General features: G+C 45.9%; 1 long non-coding RNA gene across 3 annotated transcripts; it reads left to right on the top strand.

Annotated features, from left to right (window-relative positions):
• Window positions 1-3,359: 3,359 nt before the first annotated feature.
• On the top strand, window positions 3,360-22,271 carry LOC105260520. 3 transcript variants are annotated; one of them, XR_006597096.1, is made up of 11 exons: window positions 3,360-3,705; window positions 4,215-4,320; window positions 5,338-5,496; window positions 5,591-5,724; window positions 9,102-9,286; window positions 11,833-12,073; window positions 17,855-17,988; window positions 19,893-20,023; window positions 20,800-20,948; window positions 21,232-21,338; window positions 21,844-22,271. It is a non-coding gene; the product is annotated as an uncharacterized LOC105260520 (long non-coding RNA). The 3 variants fall into 3 exon arrangements; XR_006597095.1 differs by having other exon boundaries at window positions 3,360-4,320; window positions 20,800-20,944; window positions 21,844-22,270; XR_006597094.1 differs by having other exon boundaries at window positions 3,360-4,320; window positions 21,844-22,270.
• Window positions 22,272-23,815: the final 1,544 nt, after the last annotated feature.

The raw sequence follows: 23,815 nt of genomic DNA, 5'->3' as shown, positions 1-23,815 counted from the left end.
GGACGCGTGGTCCTGACCCTTTGAGGGAAATACAATCTGTTGCAATTTATCCTTTTCTTTTTTTTTTCTTTTAGAAAGAGAGAGTGAGAGAGCAAAAGCATGGGTGCATGTGTGCATCTGAGCAGGGGAGAGAGGCAGAGAGAGAGAGAGAGAGAGAGAGGGAGAGAATCCCAAGCAGTCTCCACGCTCAGCACCCACGATGCTGGGATCATGACCTGAGCCGAAATCAATAGTTGGACGCTCATCTTACGGAGCCACCCAGGTGTCCCTGCTCTTTTTCTTCTAGTTCTCGTGTAGAGTCTGGGTTCCATGTCACCCATCTGTCTAGATTAGTTGCCCCAGACAAGTCAAGGCATCCCCTTCCCGCCTTTGCGGTTCTTATAAAAATTTTGCATTACACAATTATTCCTGTGGCAGTTTTGTTTACCATCTGTTATCCAGTGTCTTGTCGCTAGTGTAGACTGGGTGCTTTTCAAGGACAGGACTATGTTTTTCCTACTCACCCCTGATCTTCAGCGCCTCCCAGTACCTGGCATGCAACAAGCCCCAAAGAAACACCCACCCATGAATAATCTGACGAGGGGTGAATAAAATCTGCCGCCCCCACCCCCTGAAATAACATGAATTCAGATGGCGTTCGGTCGTGAGTTCATCCTGAACTCACACCTCAAGTGACTGCAAACGGAAAAGGGTGAGATGCAAACTGCAGTTGTAACGTGGTAAACGGCATTGATTCCGCTGGTGTTGGTAGATTGTTCAGCCCAGAAAACCACAGAAGCAAGTAGGCGTTGCTCCAAAGGAGGCACTTTCAAAACCAGGGGCACTTTCAAAACTTCTCTCGGAAGTTTCATCTGAGAGACTGGCTACTACTCAGAGGGCTGATGTTCTTCAGCCAGAGGGGATCTGGCAAAATGCACAGAAAGGAGAACTCCTCTCCCTGACTTTAACCTGTCCGCCTTCAATCAGAGACTCTGGGCTCAAATTAAATAAAAGAATGGTAAGTAATTCATCGAAACTCAGAATTCTAAACTGTTAGAGAGCCAATGGGTGCAGTTTTTTTTTTTTGTTTTCATCTATAACAACATACAAATTCTTATTTTCCTAAGGTAATTGGTAGGAAGGTTCACACTGAACAAATTAAGAAAAGATATGAAAGTCTGGGAGCCTTGGACTGTGTCGATTTCTGAAAGAAGGACTGGTTAGCTCAAAGTAATGAATAATTAATGGGCTTTCAGTGCCCTCCCTCAGGAGTCTAGACTAGGAATGTAATGAAAGCCACAAGTGTGAGTCACATATGTAAATCAAATTGTCTAGTAGCTGCATGAACAGAGTGAAAAGAAAAAGGTGAAATTAATTTTAACAACGTGTTAATTTAACCCCATCTATCTAAAATATTATCACTTTAGGGGCGCCTGGGTGGCGCAGTCGGTTAAGCGTCCGACTTCAGCCAGGTCACGATCTCGCGGTCCGTGAGTTCGAGCCCCGCGTCGGGCTCTGGGCTGACGGCTCCCAGCCTGGAGCCTGTTTCCGATTCTGTGTCTCCCCCTCTCTCTGCCCCTCGCCCGTTCATGCTCTGTCTCTCTCTGTCCCCAAAATAAATAATAAACGTTGAAAAAAAAATTAAAATATTATCACTTTAACTTATAATAAATATGATGTTATTAACGAGATATTTGACATTCCTGTTTTTGGCACCTCATCTTGGAAGCACGGTATATATCTCACACGTACAGCACATCTCAGTTCCAACTAGTCACCTTTCAAGTGCTCATTAACTACAAGTGCCTGGTGGTTACATTTTGGAGATAAGGTTCAGGCCGAAAGCCAGGCCTCTTGTACCAAGACGCCAAGCTGAGAATGTAAAGGAAAAGTTCTCGAAGGGAATTAAAAGTGCTCCTCGAGTGAACCCACAAATGATAAGAAAGCAAGAGTCTTGTTGCTGATACGGAGAAAGTCTGAGTGGTGTGGATAGAAGATCAAAGCAGCCACAACATTCCCTTAAGCCAAAGGCTAATCCAGGGCAAGGCCTTAACTCTCTTCAATTCTGTGAAGGCTCAGAGAGGTGAAGAAAAGTCTGAAGCTAGCAGAGGCCGGTTCGTGAGGTTTCAGGAAAGAAGCCGTCTCCATAACATAAAGTGCAAGGTGAGGCAGCAAGTGCTGACGGAGAAGCTGCAAGTTACAGAAGGTCTCGCTCGGATGATTCAGAAAGGTGGCTACGCTAAACAGACTTTCAATGCAGATGAAACAGGCTCCTATGAGAAGAAGATGCCATCTGGGACTTTCACAGCTGAAGAAAAGTCAAGGCCTGGCTTCAAAGTTTCAAAGGACAGGCTGACTCTTTTCTTGTTAGGGGCTAATGCAGCCGTGACTTCACACTGAAGCTAATGCTAACCATTCTGAAAGTCCTAGGGCCCTTTAGAATTACACTAAATCCACTCTACCTGTATCCTATAAATAGAACAACAAAGCCCGAATGACAGCACATCTGTTGACAACGTGGTTTACTTAATGTTTTAAGCCCACTGTTGAGACCGACTGCTCAGAAAAGATTCCTTTCAAAAGATTACTGCCCGTCGACAATGCTGCTGGTCACCCAAGACCTCTAACGGAGAGGGACAATGAGATTAATGTCATTTGCAGGCGCTCTAATACAATGTCCATTCTGCAGCCAATGGATCAAGGAGTTGTTCTGACTTTCAGGTCTTATCATGTCATAAGGCTATAACTGCCATAGGTCGTGCTTCCTCTTAGATCTGGGCAAAGTAAATTGCAAACCTTCTGGAAAGGATTAGTGATCCAGGATACCATTAAGAACATCCATGATTCATGGGGAGAGATCCAAATATCAATATGAACAAGAGTTTGGAAGAAGTTGATTCCGAGCCTCGTGGATGACTGGGAGGGGTTCAGGACTTCAGTGGAGGAAGTCACTGCAGACGTGGTGGAAATAACAGGAGAACTAGAACGACAAGTGGGGCCTGACGATGTGACGGAATTTCTACAATCTCAGGGCAAAACGTGAACAGATGAAGGGCTGCTTCCCATGGACGAGCAAGAAAGTGGTTTCCTGAGATGGAGTCCACTCCTGGGGAAGATGCTGTGAAGACTGTGGAAATGGCAGCAAAGGAGTTAGAACACAGAATATGACATAAACTTAGGGCAGTAGGGGTGCCCGGGTGGCTCAGTCGGTTAAGCGGGCAGCTCTTGATTTCAGCTCCGGTCATGATCTCACAGTTTGTGAGATCGAGCCCCACCTCGGGCTCTGTGCTGACGGTGTGGAGCCTGCTTGGGATTCTCTCTCTCTCCTCTCTCCGCCCCTCCCCTGCTCACTCTTTCTGTCTCTCTCTCAAAAAAAAAAAAAAAAAAGAAAAGAAAAGATAAGAAAAAGAAAATGAAAAAGCAACAGCAGAGTTTGAGAGAACTGACTTCAATTTGGAAAGACGTTCTGTTGTGGGTAGAATGCTATCAAATAGCATCACATGCTACAGAGAAATGTTCTGTGAAAGCAACGGCCAATCGATGGGACAGGCTTCACTGTTGTCTTATTTGAGGAAATTGCCACAGCCACCACAACCTTCAGCCATCACCACCCCGAGGAGTCAGCAGCCTTCAACATCAAGCCCCCAACCAGCAAAATCATTATGATTCACCGAAAGCTCGGATAAGGGTTAGCATTTTCTAGCAAAAAATTATTTTTCCATCAAGGTATGTACATTGTATTTTTTAGACATAATGCTATTACACATTTAGGCTACAATATAGTGTAAACCAACTTTTAATATGCACTGGAGAACCAAAATATTCATTTGACTTGCTTTATTGCAATATTCCCTTTATTGCCGTGCTCTGGAACCAAACCTACCATATCTCTGAGGTATGTCTGTGTGCCATGATACATGTGCCCATTTATTTGTTTAACTTACGTTTCCCCCTAGAAGACAGAAAGTCTTGCGTAGAAAACATTATTCTAGTCCCTAGATCTAAAGCACTGAACCAGAATTTAAAGTATGTCCCTGCTTGTCTAAGGTTTAATTTGTAGTGGAGGGACACTGAAAATAAACACATGAATGAGCACGTCGGCCATATCATGTATCACATCCTTCCATGGTCTATCATCTCATAAATCACTTAATGAGAAAAGCAATGCAGAAAAACAAAAGAGGTAAGGGAATAAAGAACAATATGGGAGAGGTAAGGTCTCTTGTTTTAAGCAGAATGCTGGGGGAGGAGTTCACTGCTGATGCCTGAACAGACATGAATGAAGTGAAGGAGCGAGCCATGCAGGAATCTGGAGGGAGTGAAGTCTCGGCAAGAAGCATAGTAAGTACTAGGATGTTCATTAACATGGAGAAGTACTTGGAGAAAACTGAGTAGTGGGAGGTGGGAATCAAGATTTCAGTTGGCCCTTTTAAAAATTGAGTTGCCTACCTAGTAGGGGTGATATTAAAACGTATCAACAGATAGGGGCACCTGGGTGGCTCAGTCAGTTAAGCGTCCGACTTCAGCTCAGGTCATGATCTCACGATTCATGAGTTCGAGCCCCGTGTCTGGCTCTGTGCTGACAGCTCAGAGCCTGGAGCCTGCTTCAGAATCTGTGTCTCCCTCTCTCTCTGCCCCTGCCCTACTCATGCTGTGTCTCTCTCTGTCTCTCAAAAATAAATAAAAACATTAAAAAGTATATATCTCAGCAGATGGGACACCAGGCTGGCTCAGTTGGTGCAGCATGTGACTCTTGATCTCACGGTTGTAAGTTCGATCCCCATATTGGGTGCAGAGATTACTTAAAAATAAAATCTTAAAAAAAAAAAAATCAACAGATGTTCAACAGATGCTGGCCAATCAGAAAGGATTCTCCACTATTCAGAGCTGATGACACTTATAAACCAATGATAATACCATAGTGAAACTTGCCAGTGAGTGTTAGCTCTGCCTATGAGATGTCCAAGTGGAGACATGTGATTCTGGAGTTCAGGAGAGGATCAGGGCTGGTGATGAGTGGTTTAAGACCATGGGATTATGGGAGGTGACGGGGAGGGGAAAGTGGGTGACGGACATTGAGGAGGGCACCTGTCGGGATGAGCACTGAGTGTTGTATGGAAACCAATTTGACAATAAATTTCATATTAAAAAAAAAAAGACCATGGGATTGATGAGATCATCAACTGAGTGGGTGTAGAGACATACAAATGAAAAGGTCAAGCACTGAGAAAGATAGCCTGCAAAGGTGAGAAGTGACCATTGAGGTAGAGGAAAACCAAGTAGGGGTGGTGTCCTAGGAGCCAAAGGGAGAATGTATTTCAAGGAGAGAGCAATCTATGGTGACAAGTGCTGTTGCAGGGTTAAGAAAATCACCGAAGACCCATCGTTGGATTGGAAACGTGGAGGTCATTGGCTTTGACCAGGACGGTTTTAGTGGAGTCGCTGGGATAGAAGCCTGCTTGGAATGCGATCAAGAGATGACCAGAGCTGGAAAGCCTGCTTAACTCTTTGAAGACGGTGTGCTGTAAAGGCGAGCCGAGACATGGGGCTGGAGCAGGACAGGGATGTAGGGACGACCAAGATATGTCCGTTATTTGTTTCTTTGTTCCAGATGAGAGAAATTACGGTGTTTGCTTACTGATGGAAACGATCCGGCATAGAAGGCATCGCTGAGAAGCTACTGCAGAGCAAATCTTTGAGCAGGTGGAAGGAAATTGAATGGAGCGCAGAATAGAACATAGACAGGTACATAGTTCATCCTTTGCACCAGGGAAGGCAGAGTTTGTGGGCATGGATGTGGGGTTGGTAGGGTTGGTGGGGGAGAACGTAGAAGTTCTCTTCTTCTTGCTTCCACGCGCTCAGGGAGATACAAAACAAGATCAGTGTATTTGGAAGGCACTGCTCCAAGATGCTAGAAGTGTTCCGCTCTCATACGTGGAATTAGGGGCATTTTAAACGATCTCTTTGCCTTTTGTAGTTTTGATTCCGATCCAGTGTGTAATATTATACATTTTTTCTGAGTAACATGTGTCTTCTCCCACTGTCCTCCTTTTCTGCCGCTCAGAAAGATGATCCTGACCATCCTGCCACTCACCAGTTGTATGTCCTTGAACTCGTTACTGACATTTCTTTGTGTCTTAATTTCTTTATTAGCAACGTGGAAGATGATAATGTCTGTGCTATTTAGTCTGCTGGGTTGGAAGAGTATTAAATGAGAAAATGCATGCAAAAATAATTTTAAAAAGAATCAGCATGGATATAAAATGTTCCTAGTGTGGTTATTTCTGGTCTGTGTAGGGAAGTCTGAGGCAGGGGCGGAATCTAAGAATAGGCCGATCATCCGACCACCTCTTACGAGCTAAGTCCTGAGAGCAAAAACTACTTTTCTGATTCCAACAGCGCTGCCTCCTTTTATCAAGCGTCTAATTAAGATTAAAAGCTTTGTGCCGACTCTAGAAAACAAAATAGGGAGCATGTTTCCTTTGCTGTTACGTTAAGTTAACTTTATTACTTGGCACTCTAAGTGAAAATGTTTCCTACTGGGCCAGGTTTCTCTAGTTGGCTTCAGATACATTAATGGTGACATTTACCACAATTTTTGCATTTGTATTCAAAACCACCCAGAGAATATATGGCCCTGATTATCCTTTTGTTATTTTTTTTCTCAAATTACCGTCATCTCATTGTGAGATATGCTTCAGCACATGGGTCCTGCCGGCTTGTCATCATTAGACACATTCATAGAAATCTATAAATAAAAAAAAAATCACAAGATGAAGATAAAACCACTTATTTAAGACACTTTGTATGAATTAAGTAATGATAGTGGGGTCGCATAACTCTTCTGCAAGTGCAATCCTGAAGTGCTTTTGTGTTTCTTGGCATTTGAATATTTCATTGTGAGCCTCGAAGATTATAAAATGGAAAGACAAGGACTGGGTGGTTGTTGTTGTACCGTGTGGACACGATTGAAGATAAATGCTCATTAATCTTTGCTTTCAACTTATTTACATCCTCTCCGTTTTTACTGTAAGACAGTATAACCCCAGCATTAAAGAACGTTTTGAAAAATAAGAAAAACACCACCGTCTATCTCATCATCTGAATGTAACAATTTTCCCTTTTGTGTATTCTTTTTTTTTGTTTGTTTAAAAAAAATTTTTTTTTTAGCGTTTATTCATTTCTGAGAGGCAGAGTACAAGCGGGGAAGGGGCAGAGAGAGAGGGAGACACAGAATCCGAAGCAGGGTCCAGGCTCTGAGCTGTCAGCACAGAGCCTGATGCGGGGCTCAAACTCACGAACTGCGATACCATGACCTGAGCCGAAGTCGGATGCTCAACCGACTGAGCCACCCAGGCGCCCCACCCCTTTTGTGTATTCTTGGCGCATCTTTGTTCTTCCACGTACATAGCTTTTCATGGTTGCAATCATAGTATGTATGCAGTTTTGAGTATAAATTTCTAGTGTTGCATTTATTTATTTATTTATTTAAGTTTATTTATTTTGAGAGGGAGAGAGAGTGGGTGAGGAGTAGAGAGAGGGAGAGAGAGAGAATCCCACACTGTCAGCATGGAGCCCAACGTGGGGCTCGAACTCATGAACCACGAGATCATAACTGATGAGGTTTTGGGGGGGTGATAGTGGGTTCATGGAGTCCAGAGCCAATGATCAAGAAATAATTTTTGAAGATGTCTTTGGTGCAAAAAGGTGATTTTGTTGAAGCATAGGGACAAGACCATGAGGAGAAACTGGGTCTATACTATGGGGGTGGGGGAGGTAAAGTCCAGGGGAAGTTTCTAGTGAGATTTTTATATGCTAAAGAAGAGTCACAGGATCCTGGAGGCCTAGCCATTGTCAAGCTAGGATTGTTTTTCCCTCTAGCAAAGTGTTAACATTAAGACAGTAAGGAGTTCCTGGAGAAACACTTTACTCTGCCAGCCTCAAATATTTGCCAACAGGCTACAGGTTGTAAGGAAATTTAGTTCTATCTGCCATTTCCTTCTGCCTCTGTTTCCCGCATCACTATGGAGGGGTGATGGAGACTTAGGTCCTGCCTGACTCTGCTCTCTATCAGTTAACCATTTGTTTCCCCCCTTTCTTTGTTCTTGGGCAGCCAGGAGTGCCTGAGGAATATCACACATATCCCACCTGGTTTGGGGGGGGTGGGTGTTTGTGGCCTGTGAGCTTGCCTTATACTCCCTCGTCAATAACCTGAACCAAAATCAAGAGTCGAATGCCTAACTGACTGAGCCCCGAGGTGCCCCTAGGATCGCATTTAAAAGAGGGTGTTCTGGGGTACAGAAAAATTGCCCAAGTTATGTTTCTACCTTCTGTTAAAACTAGACTGTAGTAGAAAAACCCTGAGGTCAGACCTTACAGAGAGAGGAAAACCCTCTTGGTGGGGGGGGGGGGGGTGGTTGGAACACAAACTGGCTGGTTATGGCTGATGTCTTCTCAGGCGGTCCTTGATTAAAATTTTGAGTACTTTTGGCTTTGATGTTGATGAAGATCTTATGGTTTATACTGTCTCAGAACAAATTTCAACAATGAAATATATTTCACAATTGCCGTCTCTAATTTCACAGACCATCATGCTTCACGATTGTGTATGGTAGATTGATTGCAAATGTGGGGCCAAATTTTCATCCCTCCTTGGACCCACATCCTTGCCACATGACTTTGCCGCCATTCCCTGGAATGTGGGTGGGCTTCTATTATGCTTTGGCCCATGGAATGCAGTGGAAGGTGATGGAATGTCAGTTCTGAGCTTAGGACTCAGAGCGTGTGCGCACATCCACTCCAGCCTGGGCTAGCCTGATGGAATTTAAGAGACCGAGTGGATCAGGGCCAAGGGAGCCCAATGGAGGCTCAGCCCCGGCCAACCACAGCTGCCCACAGAGGCATGGGTGAGCCCCATCAAGGTGAGCCGATCTCGCCCAGCTGAGCAGAACCACCCAGCGGAGAAGTCATCCCAGGCTGTTGCTTTTTTTCAGCCACTAAGCTGTGGGCGATTTATTGTACGGCCTTAGTTGGGTAATATGTAACCGATAAAAAGTTCTATCACATATTGACCTTTCAGACAACTCTAATTTCTCCCCTTGGGTTTCTGCTGTAACATTAAGTTGCAGAATTGGAGTGGAAGAACACGCCCTATTGCCATTGCCATCACCCTTCTTCCACAAAAGGCTAAAGATTTGTGAAGACTGTAGATTGACTGAAAAGGACTTCGACTCTCCATTGAATGCTTGCGCTCAGACGATCTACCCGAGGGCTTGTGTCCTGCTTTCTTCAATGAGGTGAATGGGAGGTAAGACTGCTTTTATTTTATTTTATTTTCTCTCTTTTTATCCAATCTATCAAGCCTACAATCTGTCCTCGATAGATTTTCAAGCGAGCAGGAAACTAGAAAAGATAAAGGTTTGAGTGGTATTGTTACAGGAGAAATGGTCTGGATGGCCGCAAGGTAGCATCTAATTAACCTCAGATGCTGGCCCCGAGGCTCCTGATAATAGAAGTGCCCAATGCACAAAGAACTAACAAACTGCCTGAAATTCAAGCAATTCACCTTTTTGTAGGGGCGATCCTGCGGCTGTTGTTATTTATTTTCATTCCAATATTAAATGATTTAGGATATAAATGTGGCTTTATTCCCATGCGGTGTTTCTCAACACAGCAGCGGGTATAAGAAATTCCTCCTATGAAATTATGCTGTTGCACGGGCTCGGGCAGCTCACAGGTCAGGCGAGTTCCCAGGGAAAGCAACAATCCTTCAGCAAACAGCAAGAGTGACATAGCCAGTCTTGTCCCCTCTGTGGTACTGAGTTCCTGATTTCTTCTTCTTCTTTTTTTTTTTTTAATTTTTTTTAAAATTTACATCCCAATTAGTTAGCATATAGTGCAACAATGATTTCAGGAGTAGATTTCTTGCCCATTTAGCCCATGCCCCCCTCCCACAACCCCTCCAGCAACCCTCTGTTCTCTATATTTATGAGTCTCTTCTGCTTTGTCCCCCTCCCTGTTTTTATATGATTTTTGCTTCTCTTCCCTTATGTTCAGCTGTTTTGTATCTTAAAGTCCTCATATGAGTGAAGTCATATGATATTTGTCTTTCTCTGACTAATTTCGCTTAGCATAATAGCCTCCGGTTCCATCCACGTAGTTGCAAATGGCAAGAGTTCATTCTTTTTGATTGCCGAGTAATACTCCATTGTATGTGTGTGTGTGTGTGTGTGTGTGTGTGTGTGTGTGTGTGTATATATATATATATATATACCACATCTTCTTTATCCATTCATCCATCGGTGGACATATTTGGGCTCTTTCCATACTTTGGCTATTGTTGGCTATTGTTGATAGTGCTGCTATAAACATGGGGGTGCATGTGTCCCTTCGAAAGAGCATACCTTTATCCCTTGGATAAATACCCAGTAGTGCAATTGATTTCTTCTTAATACACCCTGATGAGGAGGATGATTAAGTTATTCAAGGAAGAGGAAGAATGGACTTAATCTTCTCTTCCTTCAGTTTTAAACATTCATTTTATATGTTCCATTACAAAAATACACACAATTATTTCTAGAAAATTGCAAAATACAGAAAAAATAGGTAGAAAAGTAGTCCCTCAAAATCCGATGAGTAACTTTGGGATATTCTTTTCCAGTGTTTTAAATTATTTTTTCTTTTTAAAAAAATTTTTGATGTTTATTTATTTTTGAGAGGAAGACAGAGCATGAGTAGAGGAGGGGCAGAGAGAGAGAGAGAGAGAGAGAGAGAGAGACAGAATCCGAAGCAGGTTCCACGGTCTGAGCTGTCAGCACAGAGCCCCACAAAGGGTTCCAACCCACGAATCATGAGATCATGACCTAATGCTGAAGTCGGACGTTTAACCGACTGAGCCCCCTAGGTGTCCCTCCAGTGTTTAATTTTCTATAAATGATTGCAAATGCAAATAAATAAACAGAAGATACTCATAAATAAGGGTAAGAGCAAAGTCAGAAATTCTAGTGGATTTGGAAGACAAGTACAGGGCCATTCCTTCCTCTAAAGAGTAAGGGCAAGGGGTGCCTGGGTGGCTCAGTCATCTAAGCATTCAACTTTGGCTCAGGTCATGATCCCACGATTCGTGGGTTCCAGCCCCGTATTGCACTCTGTGCTGACAGCTCAGAGCCTGGAGCCTTCAAATTCTGTGTCTCCCTCTCTCTCTGCCCCTCCCCACTCACACTCTCTCTGTCTCTCTTTCTCTCTCTCTCAAAAAATAACTAAACATTAAAAAAAATTTTTTTTTAATGAAGAGTAAGGGTAATCATGATATCATGAGGTGGGGAGGAGGGGAAAGTACAATGAAGACTTAGGCTGGTACCTGGCAGTAAAATTCACTATTAATCACAATAAATGGAGCAAACAAACATCAATCTGGAGCTTTGTAAGTGCCAGGCACCGTTCTAATCGCTTTCTCTATATTAACTCATTTAAACTTGGCAACAACCCGGCCATTCAGGTGTCACTATCATCCTCACTTACACAGGAGGATTTGTTAGCTGGCTTGCCCAAGCGGGGAACTGCGATCCAAATTCACATAGCCTGTTTAAGGTGTCCTTGCTCTTAAAGGCTATGCGATTATCTTATTATTTTCTTTATTATAATTATCAATCTGGACTCCCCAGAGGACTCCAACACCTTGACCATTCAGAAGGGGCCCATTTGGCACAGCTTTGGAGAATTTCATGTCACCATTGCAATCATTTATTGGCTTAAAAGCATGTTCCTTTGAAACTGAAATCTGAGTGTCATTCGTCACCATTCATTTGCGCTATAGCCTGTCAGTACCTTTTCTTTTTGCCACTTTTCTTTCAGGACACAATAAATTATATTCAAATGGCAGCCATGGAGGAAACTTCCCTTTCCTTCCTCATCCACCAAGCTGATCGATGGGCGCTAAAGCCCCGGGGAAGCAGCATCTGTTGTAACTCAAGGATCCCTGCTCGAGCTGAGTATGAAATTAACAGACACAGAGCAGTTAGCAGCTCAACATTTGTTCAAGTCTGGCACATGCACACATCATTAGCAACTATATTTGAGGAGCAAGATCAAGGAGGTGAGGAAGAGGGTGTATCTGATTAAAGGGATATTCAGGAAAGAGGAAATTCAGAGCATTTAGGTAAAGCTTCATGGCTAAAATAAATGAACTGGAGAGCAGAGCAAACAGCCAGGGACATGGGATAATTTTGCCTGTGCAACTTCCCAAACAAAGTCATTTCACGCAGTGGATCCCCCAGAGTGGCTGGCTGCCTCGTTTACTTCAGCTCCATGGGCTGTCTCTCCATTAAAATTCGAGGGCAAAGATTTTGCTGTCCTGTTCACTGCTGTAATCTGGGCTCTTAGTAGATAAAATTAAATATTCATGGAATAAGTTAACGTATACTTGCTCAAAGCCTGCCTTGACCTGAGCTAGGCAAATAAAGCCTGAGATGTTCGGCAGGAATCCAAGGCAACGTGCGTGCCGGAAGAATGGCATCTTCCAACCAAAACTTGAGTGTTAATTAAAGTGTACAGAATTAGCCGGGAAATATTATGGGACTGCCTCTCACGTGCCCAACATTACTCTAGGCCCCGGAGGAGATACAGTAGAAGCACAATCACAAGGAACAGTGAATATTTGCTGAGGGCTTGCTATCGGCCAGGCATATGCTAAGCTCATTCCTCCCATTAGCGTGCCCAATTCTCCCAGTACCACCTACGGGGCAGGTGGGCAGCAGGCGATCATCTCCAGCGGGTATTCAAGGCAACTGGTGCCAGGTCAATTTCATAATGCGCCCAGGGTCCTACAGCGAGTAAGCGGGGGGGGGGGGGGGGGGGGGGGGGGGGGAGCTGGGAGTCCCTTTGCTGTGCTCTCCACCTCCATTCCCTGGGGCCCTTTAGGAACCTGCCCCTAATCTGAGGACACGAAAGGGGCATGTGTGAACAACGAAGCCTTAGCCTCGGTGGCCCTGGCAACCGAACGTGGGGGAGTCAGTGTAGACTTTGACACAGAGCTCCCGGAAGGAGGCTGTACTTGGATCCGTCTTGAATTTCATCATGGGTTTGTTTGTATGCCCGTCTCTCTGTTCTCCATCTACTCCTCGGCTCATCCTCCCTCCCACCCACCCAACAAACATGTCCTGGGTTCCACTGTGCACCAGACGCCGAGCGCCGAAGAGGAATTTGTGCTGAGGTAGTCGCATGGGAGCCGCGTGTGCTCCTTGGCACGAGAGGGCCAAGATTAACCCCCACACACACGCCAGCAGAGGGGCTTCCCCAGCACGGGCGGTTTGGTGCTGTAAACACTGGGAATGCTCATACCCTTGACCCAGCAATCTGATCTGCTGGAGTTGGCCCAGAGGGAAATGATCCGTGCCAAAGTCACTCCCTATAGCGCTGTTTGTAACGAGCACGTATTGGAAATAGCCACGTGTTCGTCCAGAGGGAACTGCTGAGAAAAACAAAACAAAAAACTCCCCAGTACCCCCCAAAAGATTACTAAGCAGCTGTGAAAAGGAGTGAAGAGGCGTAATGAAGTGATCTTTAAGACATTTGAGTGAAAAACGCAAGGAACATACGAACGGTAGGCTACCGTTTGGGTCAAAGGTGGGAAATAGGAACACGCTGGGTAGGCTATCTAGAAAATACCGCTGGAAGGATACACCAGGCACTGATGATGGTCTGTGGGTTTCAGTGGAAGGCACAGGGACTTGAATGGCAAGAGGAGCAGGAGGGATGTTTGATGAAATACCCTTTTGTGTGTTTTGAATTTTGAAACTTGCACGCGTGTTATCTATATTCCCCTCTAAAAAGTAAACAAAAAATCATGGGCAAAGACCAAGTTACCAGTGGTTTATCTATGAGTGATGGAGTTTTAATTTTGGTCCTCCACATCTCTCAAGGCACTCAAGAGGGGAATCCTGTGTGCCAGGATGGGTCGGCAATCTGGAACCCTCCCTGCCTGACTCACGCCTGAAGTGCTGTGACATTTGCTTTCTGTCCTTGGCTGGACCGGGTACCTTTCCCAGGGTTCTCTTCCTTAGCAAGGGAGCTTATCCCCAGACCTGGTGTTTGCGGTTTGGAAGAGGGTGGTCAGGGTGGGCTTCACGGAGAAGGTGACATCCGTGCAGAGCTTGAAGTAGGTGAAGGAATGGTTCCCCTAAGGGCATTCAGGGGAAGGGAATTCCAGAAATACAGAAGAGCAAAGTCAAAGAATGTGAAGTCATAGGGTGTTGGGCTGGGCAGCAGACCTTCCAAGAATGGAGTATACAAAAGGCAGAGAAGACACAAGACAAAGGCATAGTCCACAGTTGGTGTGTGGGTGAGGAAGGTGGGGATCATAGACAGCCTTCTACCCCTTTCCTGGAGATTCCACATCCAGACATCTGCCCATTTCTTGACTCTGATCTCATGTTCCAGGTCTACTGACTGGCCTGCTCCTGGGTCCCTGAGACCCGGTCCGTTGCTGTTGGCATCCCGGCCTTAAGCCCTCTTTCTGTAACCATCTTTGTGATCTGGTCTCTCCTGGCTGCCACCAAGGAATGGGGACCTGAATTCCATTCTGGGATGGAGACTGCTGCCAGTTCAGTCCCTGTGGGGACCACGGGCATTGTGAGGAGGGGAGACAGGAGTAGGGAATCCGTCTTTCAATCCCTGCTCTCACCGGTCTTCCTGCTACTTCAAAAACGGCACACCTTTTCTTCAGGTGCCTTTGAGCTCCCGAGTCCTCATCCTCAAACACTCCTCCCCTACTTCGTGTGACAAACTAGTTCTCTTGTTTCACTCAGAAAATGAGTGGTCCTCAAATGTCCTCTTTGGAGAAACGTTCCCTGACCTCCTGATGGAAGATGGCTGCCTCTGCCCCTCTATTCCTTTACCCAGTTGAACGTCTTCACCCCGTATATGGACGTGTTTAGTCTCTGTCTCTCCTCTCTTAAATACAAGCTTGAGGATAGTAAGAACTTTATCCAGAATCCCAACCCTGGCAGATGGTTGGGCCTCCTGGAACTTGCCTCGGTGAATGGGTCTGGTTCCAGATTTTGGTCCCTCCAAGTCAACTGTGTCCCACTAGAGAGCCAGACTCTGCCTGTCGGGGGGGATGGAGATTCCTAGGAGTTAGGAGGAGATGTGTGGGTGAATAGAATGGCATTATGGGCAGGCACCCCAGGAACACCGTTCCCCATCCTGAAGCAGAGGGTTGCGGAGGCAAGGGCAGCGTTTGCCAACATTTTACATGAAAAAAAAAGAAAAAATACAGGGACCTTTTACCTTCTCAGAATCATGCTTCTCTTGGTCTTATCAGCTTTTTTTTTTTAATTTTTTTTTCAACGTTTATTTATTTTTGGGACAGAGAGAGACAGAGCATGAACGGGGGAGGGGCAGAGAGAGAGGGAGACACAGAATCGGAAACAGGCTCCAGGCTCCGAGCCATCAGCCCAGAGCCCGACGCGGGGCTCGAACTCACAGACCGCGAGATCTGACCTGGCTGAAGTCGGACGCTTAACCGACTGCGCCACCCAGGCGCCCCGGTCTTATCAGCTTTAAGGTGAGCGTAAAGTGCTCATAATTTTAAGGTTCACAACCGTTGTAAGGTGGCAATCTACTTTTTTTAAAAATGTTTATTTATTTTTGAGAGAGAGAGAGAGACAGAGCATGAGCGGGGGAGGGGCAGAGAGAGAGAGAGGGAGACACAGAATCTGAAGCAGGCTCCGGGCTCCGAGCCGTCAGCACAGAGCCCGATGCGGGGCTCGAACTCACGGAGTGTGAGATCGTGACCTGAGCCGAAGCCGAACGCTCAACCGACTGAGCCACCCAGGCGCCCCTGTGGCAGTCTACTTTTAATCTTACTGATTCTTCATTCTTTTTTTTTTTTTTTTTTAATTTTTTTTTCCAACATTTATTTATTTTTGGGACAGAGAGAGACAGAGCATGAACGGGGGAGGGGCAGAGAGAGAGGGAGACACAGAATCGGAACCAGGCTCCAGGCTCCGAGCCGTCAGCCCAGAGCCCGACGCGGGGCTCGAACTCCCGGACCGCGAGATCGGGACCTGGCTGACGTCGGACGCTTAACCGACTGCGCCACCCAGGCGCCCCTGATTCTTCATTCTTGAGAAGCAGCTTCGACACCAGTAGACTGGGTTTCAAATTTGGGCTCTGACGTATGGTGACTTTGGGCAGATCAAACCTTTCTGAGCTCATTTCCTCATCTAACACAAGGTGGGGGGAGTGGGAATGGGGGACCTATATTTACTTCCCATCGTTGGCAGGACATAAAGTATGGAGTCTTCGGTACACAGTAAGAGCTTAATTAATGTTCCACCATTTCCTCCGTCCTCAGCCCTTCTCCACATCTCCTATCACGAAAGATCTTTTCCATGTACTCTGTGGTCCAAGAGATTAATACTCGCCTGTAAGCCGTGAGGACTGAGAAAAGGAAGCACACGATCTTTGAGATCATCAAAGATGATCTTTGAAGCGCAATGCCCTGGCCACAGGTCTGAGAGCTATGAAAGCTGATAAAGTCAAAACAATTTCTTTGCTGGTGGAGTCGTACTACATTTCAGGCATATTTTCACAAATGCACAGGTGTGGCTTAGCTGATATAACAAAAATACCCCCAAATACAGAAGCTTACGTACGCTAGGAGCTTGTGTCTTTCTTATACAATAATAATAATTTGGAATATTATATAATAATAATAAATTCTATAATAATTCTATAATATATAATAATAATTATTATTATATATGGCTGCGAGGGTGCTGGGAAGATTTTATTTCTACCTCCATGGCCACAGGCTCTGCTGATGCTTGGTACGTGGGGGTCTACTGCTAGAAGAAGAAGAAGAGAGTGGGTGTGAGGGGACGGTGATCTCCTCAACACTGCTGGTGTGAAGGCGAGAGTGCAGCTGACTGGCTTGGGGGGAGCTCACACCCACTGGAGTGAAGCAGCTGCCGAAAGGTGCCTTTTTACCTGCAGATGGTGGGTTTTAAATAAATGGGGAGCATGCATCTTTCTCCCTCCCATTTAAAAAAATAGGTGTTGGGGCGCCTGGGTGGCGCAGTCGGTTAAGCGTCCGATTTCAGCCAGGTCACGATCTCGCGGTCCGTGAGCTCGAGCCCCGCGTCGGGCTCTGGGCTGATGGCTCGGAGCCTGGAGCCTGTTTCCGATTCTGTGTCTCCCTCTCTCTCTGCCCCTCCCCCGTTCATGCTCTGTCTCTCTCTGTCCCAAAAACAAATAAACGTTGAAAAAAAAAATTTTAAAAAAATAGGTGTCATCCAACAAAACCAAACCTAAGCAGCTTCATGCCCACATTGTATTTTTAACGGATCCGTACCATTCTGAGCAGTTCTCGTTGTTTCGGAAGCCAACTGAGGGGGTTTGTTTTGAAACTCAGAATCAAGGGTTTACCTCAGCTCCTGGAGGTTTTGTGACCCGTGGGGATCCTTAGGGTCAGTGCAGAACCTGGGCAGCTGGTGTGGCCCACGGTCATGCTGGAAGCTGGGTGGTCGCGGTCACAGCGTCTCCACTGGGATGTCAGGGCTTGTGACTTGAACTGCACTTCCCTCAGCGTCCACGCTTTGGTTTCCATTTCCGCTAACAAGAGCCAGAAGAAGCAGAATGCTACAGGATTTGGGGGAGAGAATCCCTCTTAACACTGATTATTAAGTTCTCTGCCAATGTCAACTGCAGCTGCATGGTCATGGCTTCACCCCTAGGATCTTTAGACACAGAGGCTCGTAAAATTAGCTCACATTTTTATTGTTGAGTGAGTTGAAAGAACAACTGTATACCCTTTCTCTCTTTTGGCCCTCTCATTTGAGGGGGATTCATATTTTCTTCTTGTTATTATTACCAGTTTACAGATGAGGAAACTGAGATACAAAGAGCTGATGGGTATTATTCAAGGACACAAAGCTGGCATGTGGTTCTCTGTTATTAAATGAGATCGATTTTAAAAATTACATCAAGGCGTGTTTGTTGTATGAATGGGTAAGTATTGGTAAAAAGTATGATCGTATCAGAAACTGTTAGACTCTGTCATAGAAAAGAGAATTCTTGGGGGCAGTTGAATGGACTTTGTGCCTACTCCTGCTTTGTACCTCAACCTAGTAATGACATTGGCACAACGGAACAGGGTTTTGGGGCAGATTTTCACCTCTATTATCTCTCTAGTTCATGGAGCAGATTCACAAAGATCAACAGGTCTGTAGGCTAAGTATGGTTAGGACCTAAGTCTTATTTATTTTTGTAGTCACTGTGGTGTTTTGCACGTAGTAGGTGCCTTCTAAAATTTTTTTTTTAATGTTTATTTATTTTTGAGACAGAGAGAGACAGAGCATGAATGCGGGAGGGTCAGAGAGAGAGGGAGACACAGAATCCGAAGCAGGCTCCAGGCTCCGAGCTGTCAGCACAGAGCCCGACGCGGGGCTCGAACTCACGGACGTGAGATCATGACCTGGGCCGAAGTCGGACGCTCAACCGACTGAGCCACCCAGGCGCCCCAAAACTTCCATGGGATAAATGCTCTCATTTGGTCCTCAGGACAGCTGAGGACAGTAAAGACAGATGGTCTCCCCATGGAAAAGACTTGGCCCCTGAGGCTCAGGGAGGCTGGAGTGACAGGCTGTGTGTCACAGAGCTAAGAAGTATGGTAGTAGGGAATGGGCCAGTAGTTTCCAGGTTTCCTGCCCCAGCGATCCTGGTGTCATCCCACAGCATGCTCAGGCCTTTAGCTACTTTATCTCTGAATCCAAAGCATGCACTCATAGGCACTCCAGAGGTCCATGTAAGTAACATTTTTCTCTCCGAAGAAGCCTGTCTTTTTTCTTCAAGGAATAAATTCAGAGCTTGAGACAATTGGTCTGGTTCTTTCTCTCTTTCAGTAAACGTGGAAATGCATCCTTTAAAACATGCACCTCCCGCCCTTGAAAATACAAGTGTGCTTTCTTCCCCTGTAACCCTGCAACAGAGAATTTGGTCACAGGTCTATTTTATCACTTGATTTTTCTAAAAAAAAAATGAACAGGACTGGGAAAACTTCCTTCAGAGTCCCCAGTGGCCTAACCTGATCCTTTGTCCCCCAGACCTAACTCTCTCTTTACACAGTTGGACTGAAGTCAATTCTAAACTTCTTGGGAGACAACCTTCTGTTCGGATTCCCACTGACCCTAAGATTTACTACACCACTCTTTTCCCCTCAAACCCGATTCTCCTGTTCTTCAATTCCTTCTTTTGATCAATGGTACCATTTATAAGTAAAAGTCTGAGGAATGACCCCTCCTTCTTCCTCCCATAGCAGGCAGACTATAAAATGACCCCCAATGATCCTCACCTCCTGATGTTCCCACTCTGGTATAATCCCCTCCTGTGAGTGTGGGCAGGACTTGTGATTTGTTTCTAACCCATGGGATATAGCACAGGTGATGGAATGTCACTGCTATGATTCGGGTCCATATGATTGTGACTTCTGTCTTGCTAGAAGGCTTTCTCCTTCTTACTGACTTAGATAAAGCAAGCTGCTATGGTGGGGAGGCCCAGACGGAGAGATGCTGAGGGCACCCACTGACTAGCAGCTGGCAAGGAATTGAGGCCCTCAGCGCAACTGAATTCTGATAACCAATGACCATGTGAGCTTGGAAGTGGATGCTTCTCCAGTTGAGCCTTCAGATAAGATCTGAGCCCTGGCTGGTAAGCTGAGAGCTCTTGTGTCTCTATGTTTTTCTGCACTCCTTCTGCCTCTGCTTTGTGTCAGTCCTCATTTGGATAAAACAACTGCCCCCATATCAATCAGGGTCCCAGCAGGGAGCCAACAGGTACTCCCAAAGGATTTAACTGAGGAGCGGTATGGACAGGGTTGAAGGACTGGTAACAACAGGACACCATTATCATCCCAGGCCTAAAAGGGCAGGAGGAGTGAATCGTGATGCCAGAGGTTGATGAAAGCAGGAATACAAAAAGAGTTGTCTGGCCAGAGCTGTGACTTTAGGTGGAGAAAGAACACAGCTGCTGTCTGAACTGCGGACAGGTAAATAAATACCTTAACCTCTTTCTCCTTTTGTCCTCCAATCCCTTGCTATGGCTTCCACTGGGCAAACTCATTCAGAAGCCAGATTAGTGTCCTGCCCTTGGGCTGGGATTTACACCGTGGTCTGTCCCGGTTGTCAGGCCTTCTGACTTAGACTGGAACTATACCACTGGCTTTCTTGGGGCTCTTTCTCGCAGATGGCAGAGCATGGAACTTCTCGGTCTCCATAATTGTGTAAACCAATTCCTCATAAGAAATCAATGTCCTTCTCTCTGTATTTGTATCAGTATCAGTATCTGTATCAGTATCTGCATCTGTATCTATAGTATCTATATCCAGGAGACCCAGCACTGCTGATTTGGTTCCAGTGTATATGATTGCTTTGACCACCTCCTTTTCCTCTCAAGAGCAGAGACTTTGGTTTATTTACCTTTTTATCCCTAGGGTCCAACGCAAACAAAAAAGCACAGTTAATGTAGGTTTGAATGAGGTTTTTCCTTTGCTAGCCAGTGTCTTAGCTTGGATTCCTCTCAAGGCAGACCCTGAGACAAGACTTGGGCACAGGTATTTTATTTGGGAGATGATCCCAGGAAGCAAAGCCAGGGTGTAGAGAAAGTAGGAGTGAAGAGAGAAAAGCCAATGAGTTGCTGCTGTGGGCAGGGGACCCAGTCACGCTGAGGGTCCTGAGAAAGCACAGGGAGCCATCACAGGGCCATCCACCACACTACAGGGAGGTGGGGGCGAATCCACTGACTCCTGTTTCCTGTTGGTTGAAGGTTGTCTCCCAGGGGAGTTAATTTGCCCACACGGCTGGTTGTTCCGGCATCAGAGCAAGCCCCGTGGAGTGAGAAAGTCCCCAGGAGGAGCAGCAAAGAGTGACAGGCACCTGAGTTGTCACAAGCTGAAGCTGTCTTCCCAGCTGTAGGTGAATGCAGGTGGTGCTGGTGGGGGTGGGAGGGGATGTGGTGGGGGTCCCGGAATCCAGTCTCCTGGATCGGAGAGGAAGGGAACATGAAATCGTTGTTTCCCATTTATAAACACCTGCTTCTAGATCAGTCTGCTTCTTTAAAGCAGGCTTGTGAAATACTTTTAGAAGGTTACAGGAAAAGTCAGTTTTTTCGTTATTAGTTTTAGTAATTATTGATGACACTTCCTCTTCAAAAGAGTTCTGCTTTGGATAATAAATTAATTTGTCATCCAACCCTTAGAAAATAGCTGTGGCACTACCCACCCCCTACTGCCATCATTAAGAGCACATGGGCTCCGTGTCTACCTCTGTCCTGAGCCAATGTTCAGGACGACGTCCAGGACTGTGGTATGTTGGGATTCCCTCTCTTCCCCATTTGCACAGGGGAACTGGACATTTAGAGGGTGGGGGATGGAATGGACCTCTCTTTCCACTCAATGGTCTTCAGCTTGCCTGCCTCCCCGCCCTTGAAGAACGTCTGGTTTGTCCACTTGTCTGGTTTTCAGTTCATCCTCACTTCCTGGTTGCATTCCAAATTCCTCTGCCGCAGAGGGTACCCCAGATCTCCACTAAGCTGGGACCCTGACCTCCTCACCTTCTTCCAACCCCTATTTCCTGGGGCTGGACCCAGCTTCCTGATCCTTTCTGACCTACAACAGTCATGACACACTCAAATTTTTGCCAAGAGGCCCACTCCCTGCCCCACATGCTTGGCTTAGACCTTGAGTCCCAGAACTGCCCTGGTCTGGAGTTCACCATGCCCCCTGGCCTGGGGGCTGAGCTGCTAGACCTTCTCGGAAAAGGTTTGCCCTTTGCTGTCTCAGCTGATTTTCTCTCATTTCCATCTGAGCAGGCCCTGGAATTTCCAATGTACTCTGGGACCAAGATTGTCTGGATTATAACAAATTTTGGCACAAGTGTGTTGAAAACACATGAGAGAAAACCAAAGGGATAAAAATGGTGAGTTCCGTACAATTCATTCATTTGTTCATTCATTCATTCATTCACTCATTCATAAATTTACTCAAATATTACTGATCTAGCAACACAGTTCTAGACTCACGGTAGGTCCTTAGTGTTTGTGGGATTGCCCAGACAGGGACAGGTACAGAAGCATGTCCCCCAGGGCTACTGAGAGCCAGGTGGGGAAGACTGGTGTACTCCACCCTTATTTTCCTCCCACTCAACTCAAGGTGCAGACTCCTCTCATGGCTCGGGATGGATGGAGTTCAGTTGGGAAAAGCGCATTCTTTTTTTTTTTTTTTAATTTTTAAAAATGTTTTATTTTATGTTTGAGAGACAGGGAGAGAGAGCGTGAGCAGGGGAGGGGCAGAGAGAGAGGGAGACACAGAATCCACAGGCTCTGAATCGTCAGCACAGAACCTGACGTGGGGCTCAAATTCGTGAACCGAGAGATCAAGACCTGAACCAAAGATGGAAGCTTAACCACCTGAGCCACCCAGGCAACCCAGGAAAAGTGCATTCTAGTGTATCAGCTACATGACCCTAGGGCTAATAATAATGTTGAGATCTTTTTTTGCTCTGGGTTCAAGTTTCCATGAAGCAGGTGATCCTGGCCTCTTTCTGTTCCCTATTACTCCTTCCCTGACCTCCATATCTGGCTGCTCACGGAAAGACCATATTCAGCTCTGCTCTAAGCTTTATGGGGCCAGGCTTCTGGGGGTAATTCTGTGCTGACCTGGTGCTATGTGGGACTAGAAGGTGAGTCCGATTCTGGGGTGCAGAATTAGGAAGCCTAAACCCTAAGCCATGTTCTCCCTCATCGACTATATACAGTAAGAACATTTTGATCTCTATTTTCCAAATACCCATGTCTGTCTCCCAATTAGTTCTTCGCTCCAGTGGGAAACAACGATGGAAGTTACTGGGCCTCATCAAAACCCACCATGTAGTTCCAATTCATGCGGTTGGTGAGGATTAAATGAATATTTAGAATAGGACCTGGCACTTAGTGAGAGCTGTTGTTATCGTTGGTAGGAATAATAGTAAGAGCAACCCGATTCCTCACCCCACCTAGTTGAGGAAAACAAAAGGAACACTATTAAGTATGTAGTTCAAGCATGGGCAAATAATGTTTTGGACAAGGGAAGGAGAAGTGGGTGGAAATGCACACAGCAAGGTGGGGATTGTGAGAAGAGGAACGTGTGATGTGGGATCAGTCACACCCAAATCTCCACAGGCCCAGACAGCTTCCCTGAAAGCAGGCTCAGAACTGGCCTCCCCAGGGGAGCCTGGGCAGCCTTGGATTGCTGGTAGGCTCCACCAGAGGCAAATCCTGAAAAGGATCACTCTACCATGGCCCTGGGCAGGAATGCCGCACCCTTCTTGCCTTTGTTCCATTTCTTGATCGCGGGGTGGGGGTGGGGGAGTGGAGAGAAGGAGAATGCGAAGCAGAAATATCAGACCATATTAAGTTGAGGCTGCCTGAGTCTGAGGGGGTGGGCCATCAATGCAGATACCTTCATTTGCTTATTCAAAGTCCTGTTGATGAGCAGGTTAGTCTTTTCTCATTACTTATAATTAAATTATTGACTGGATAGCTACCACATATCTATTTCAACTCACTGTGTTTATTTTGGGTGTTAACTGGCCCAGGGAATACCTCGAGGAAGATGCCAATAACTCTTTAGCAGCTTATATAGGATCCTTTTTCTTTTCTTCCAAGTTATTTTACATTTATTTCTTTTTGAGAGACAGAGAGAGACACAGCTCAAGCGGGGGGAGGGGCAGAGAGAGAGGGAGACACAGAATCCGAAGCAGGCTCCGGGCTCCGAGCTGTCCGCACAGAGCCCGACGCGGGGCTC

The sequence above is a fragment of the Felis catus genome, chromosome B1, assembly GCF_018350175.1.
Source record: "Felis catus isolate Fca126 chromosome B1, F.catus_Fca126_mat1.0, whole genome shotgun sequence".
Lineage (NCBI taxonomy): Eukaryota > Metazoa > Chordata > Mammalia > Carnivora > Felidae > Felis > Felis catus.
The sequence above is the reverse complement of the archived record's forward strand: the minus strand, read 5'-3'. Positions and strand labels throughout refer to the sequence as shown.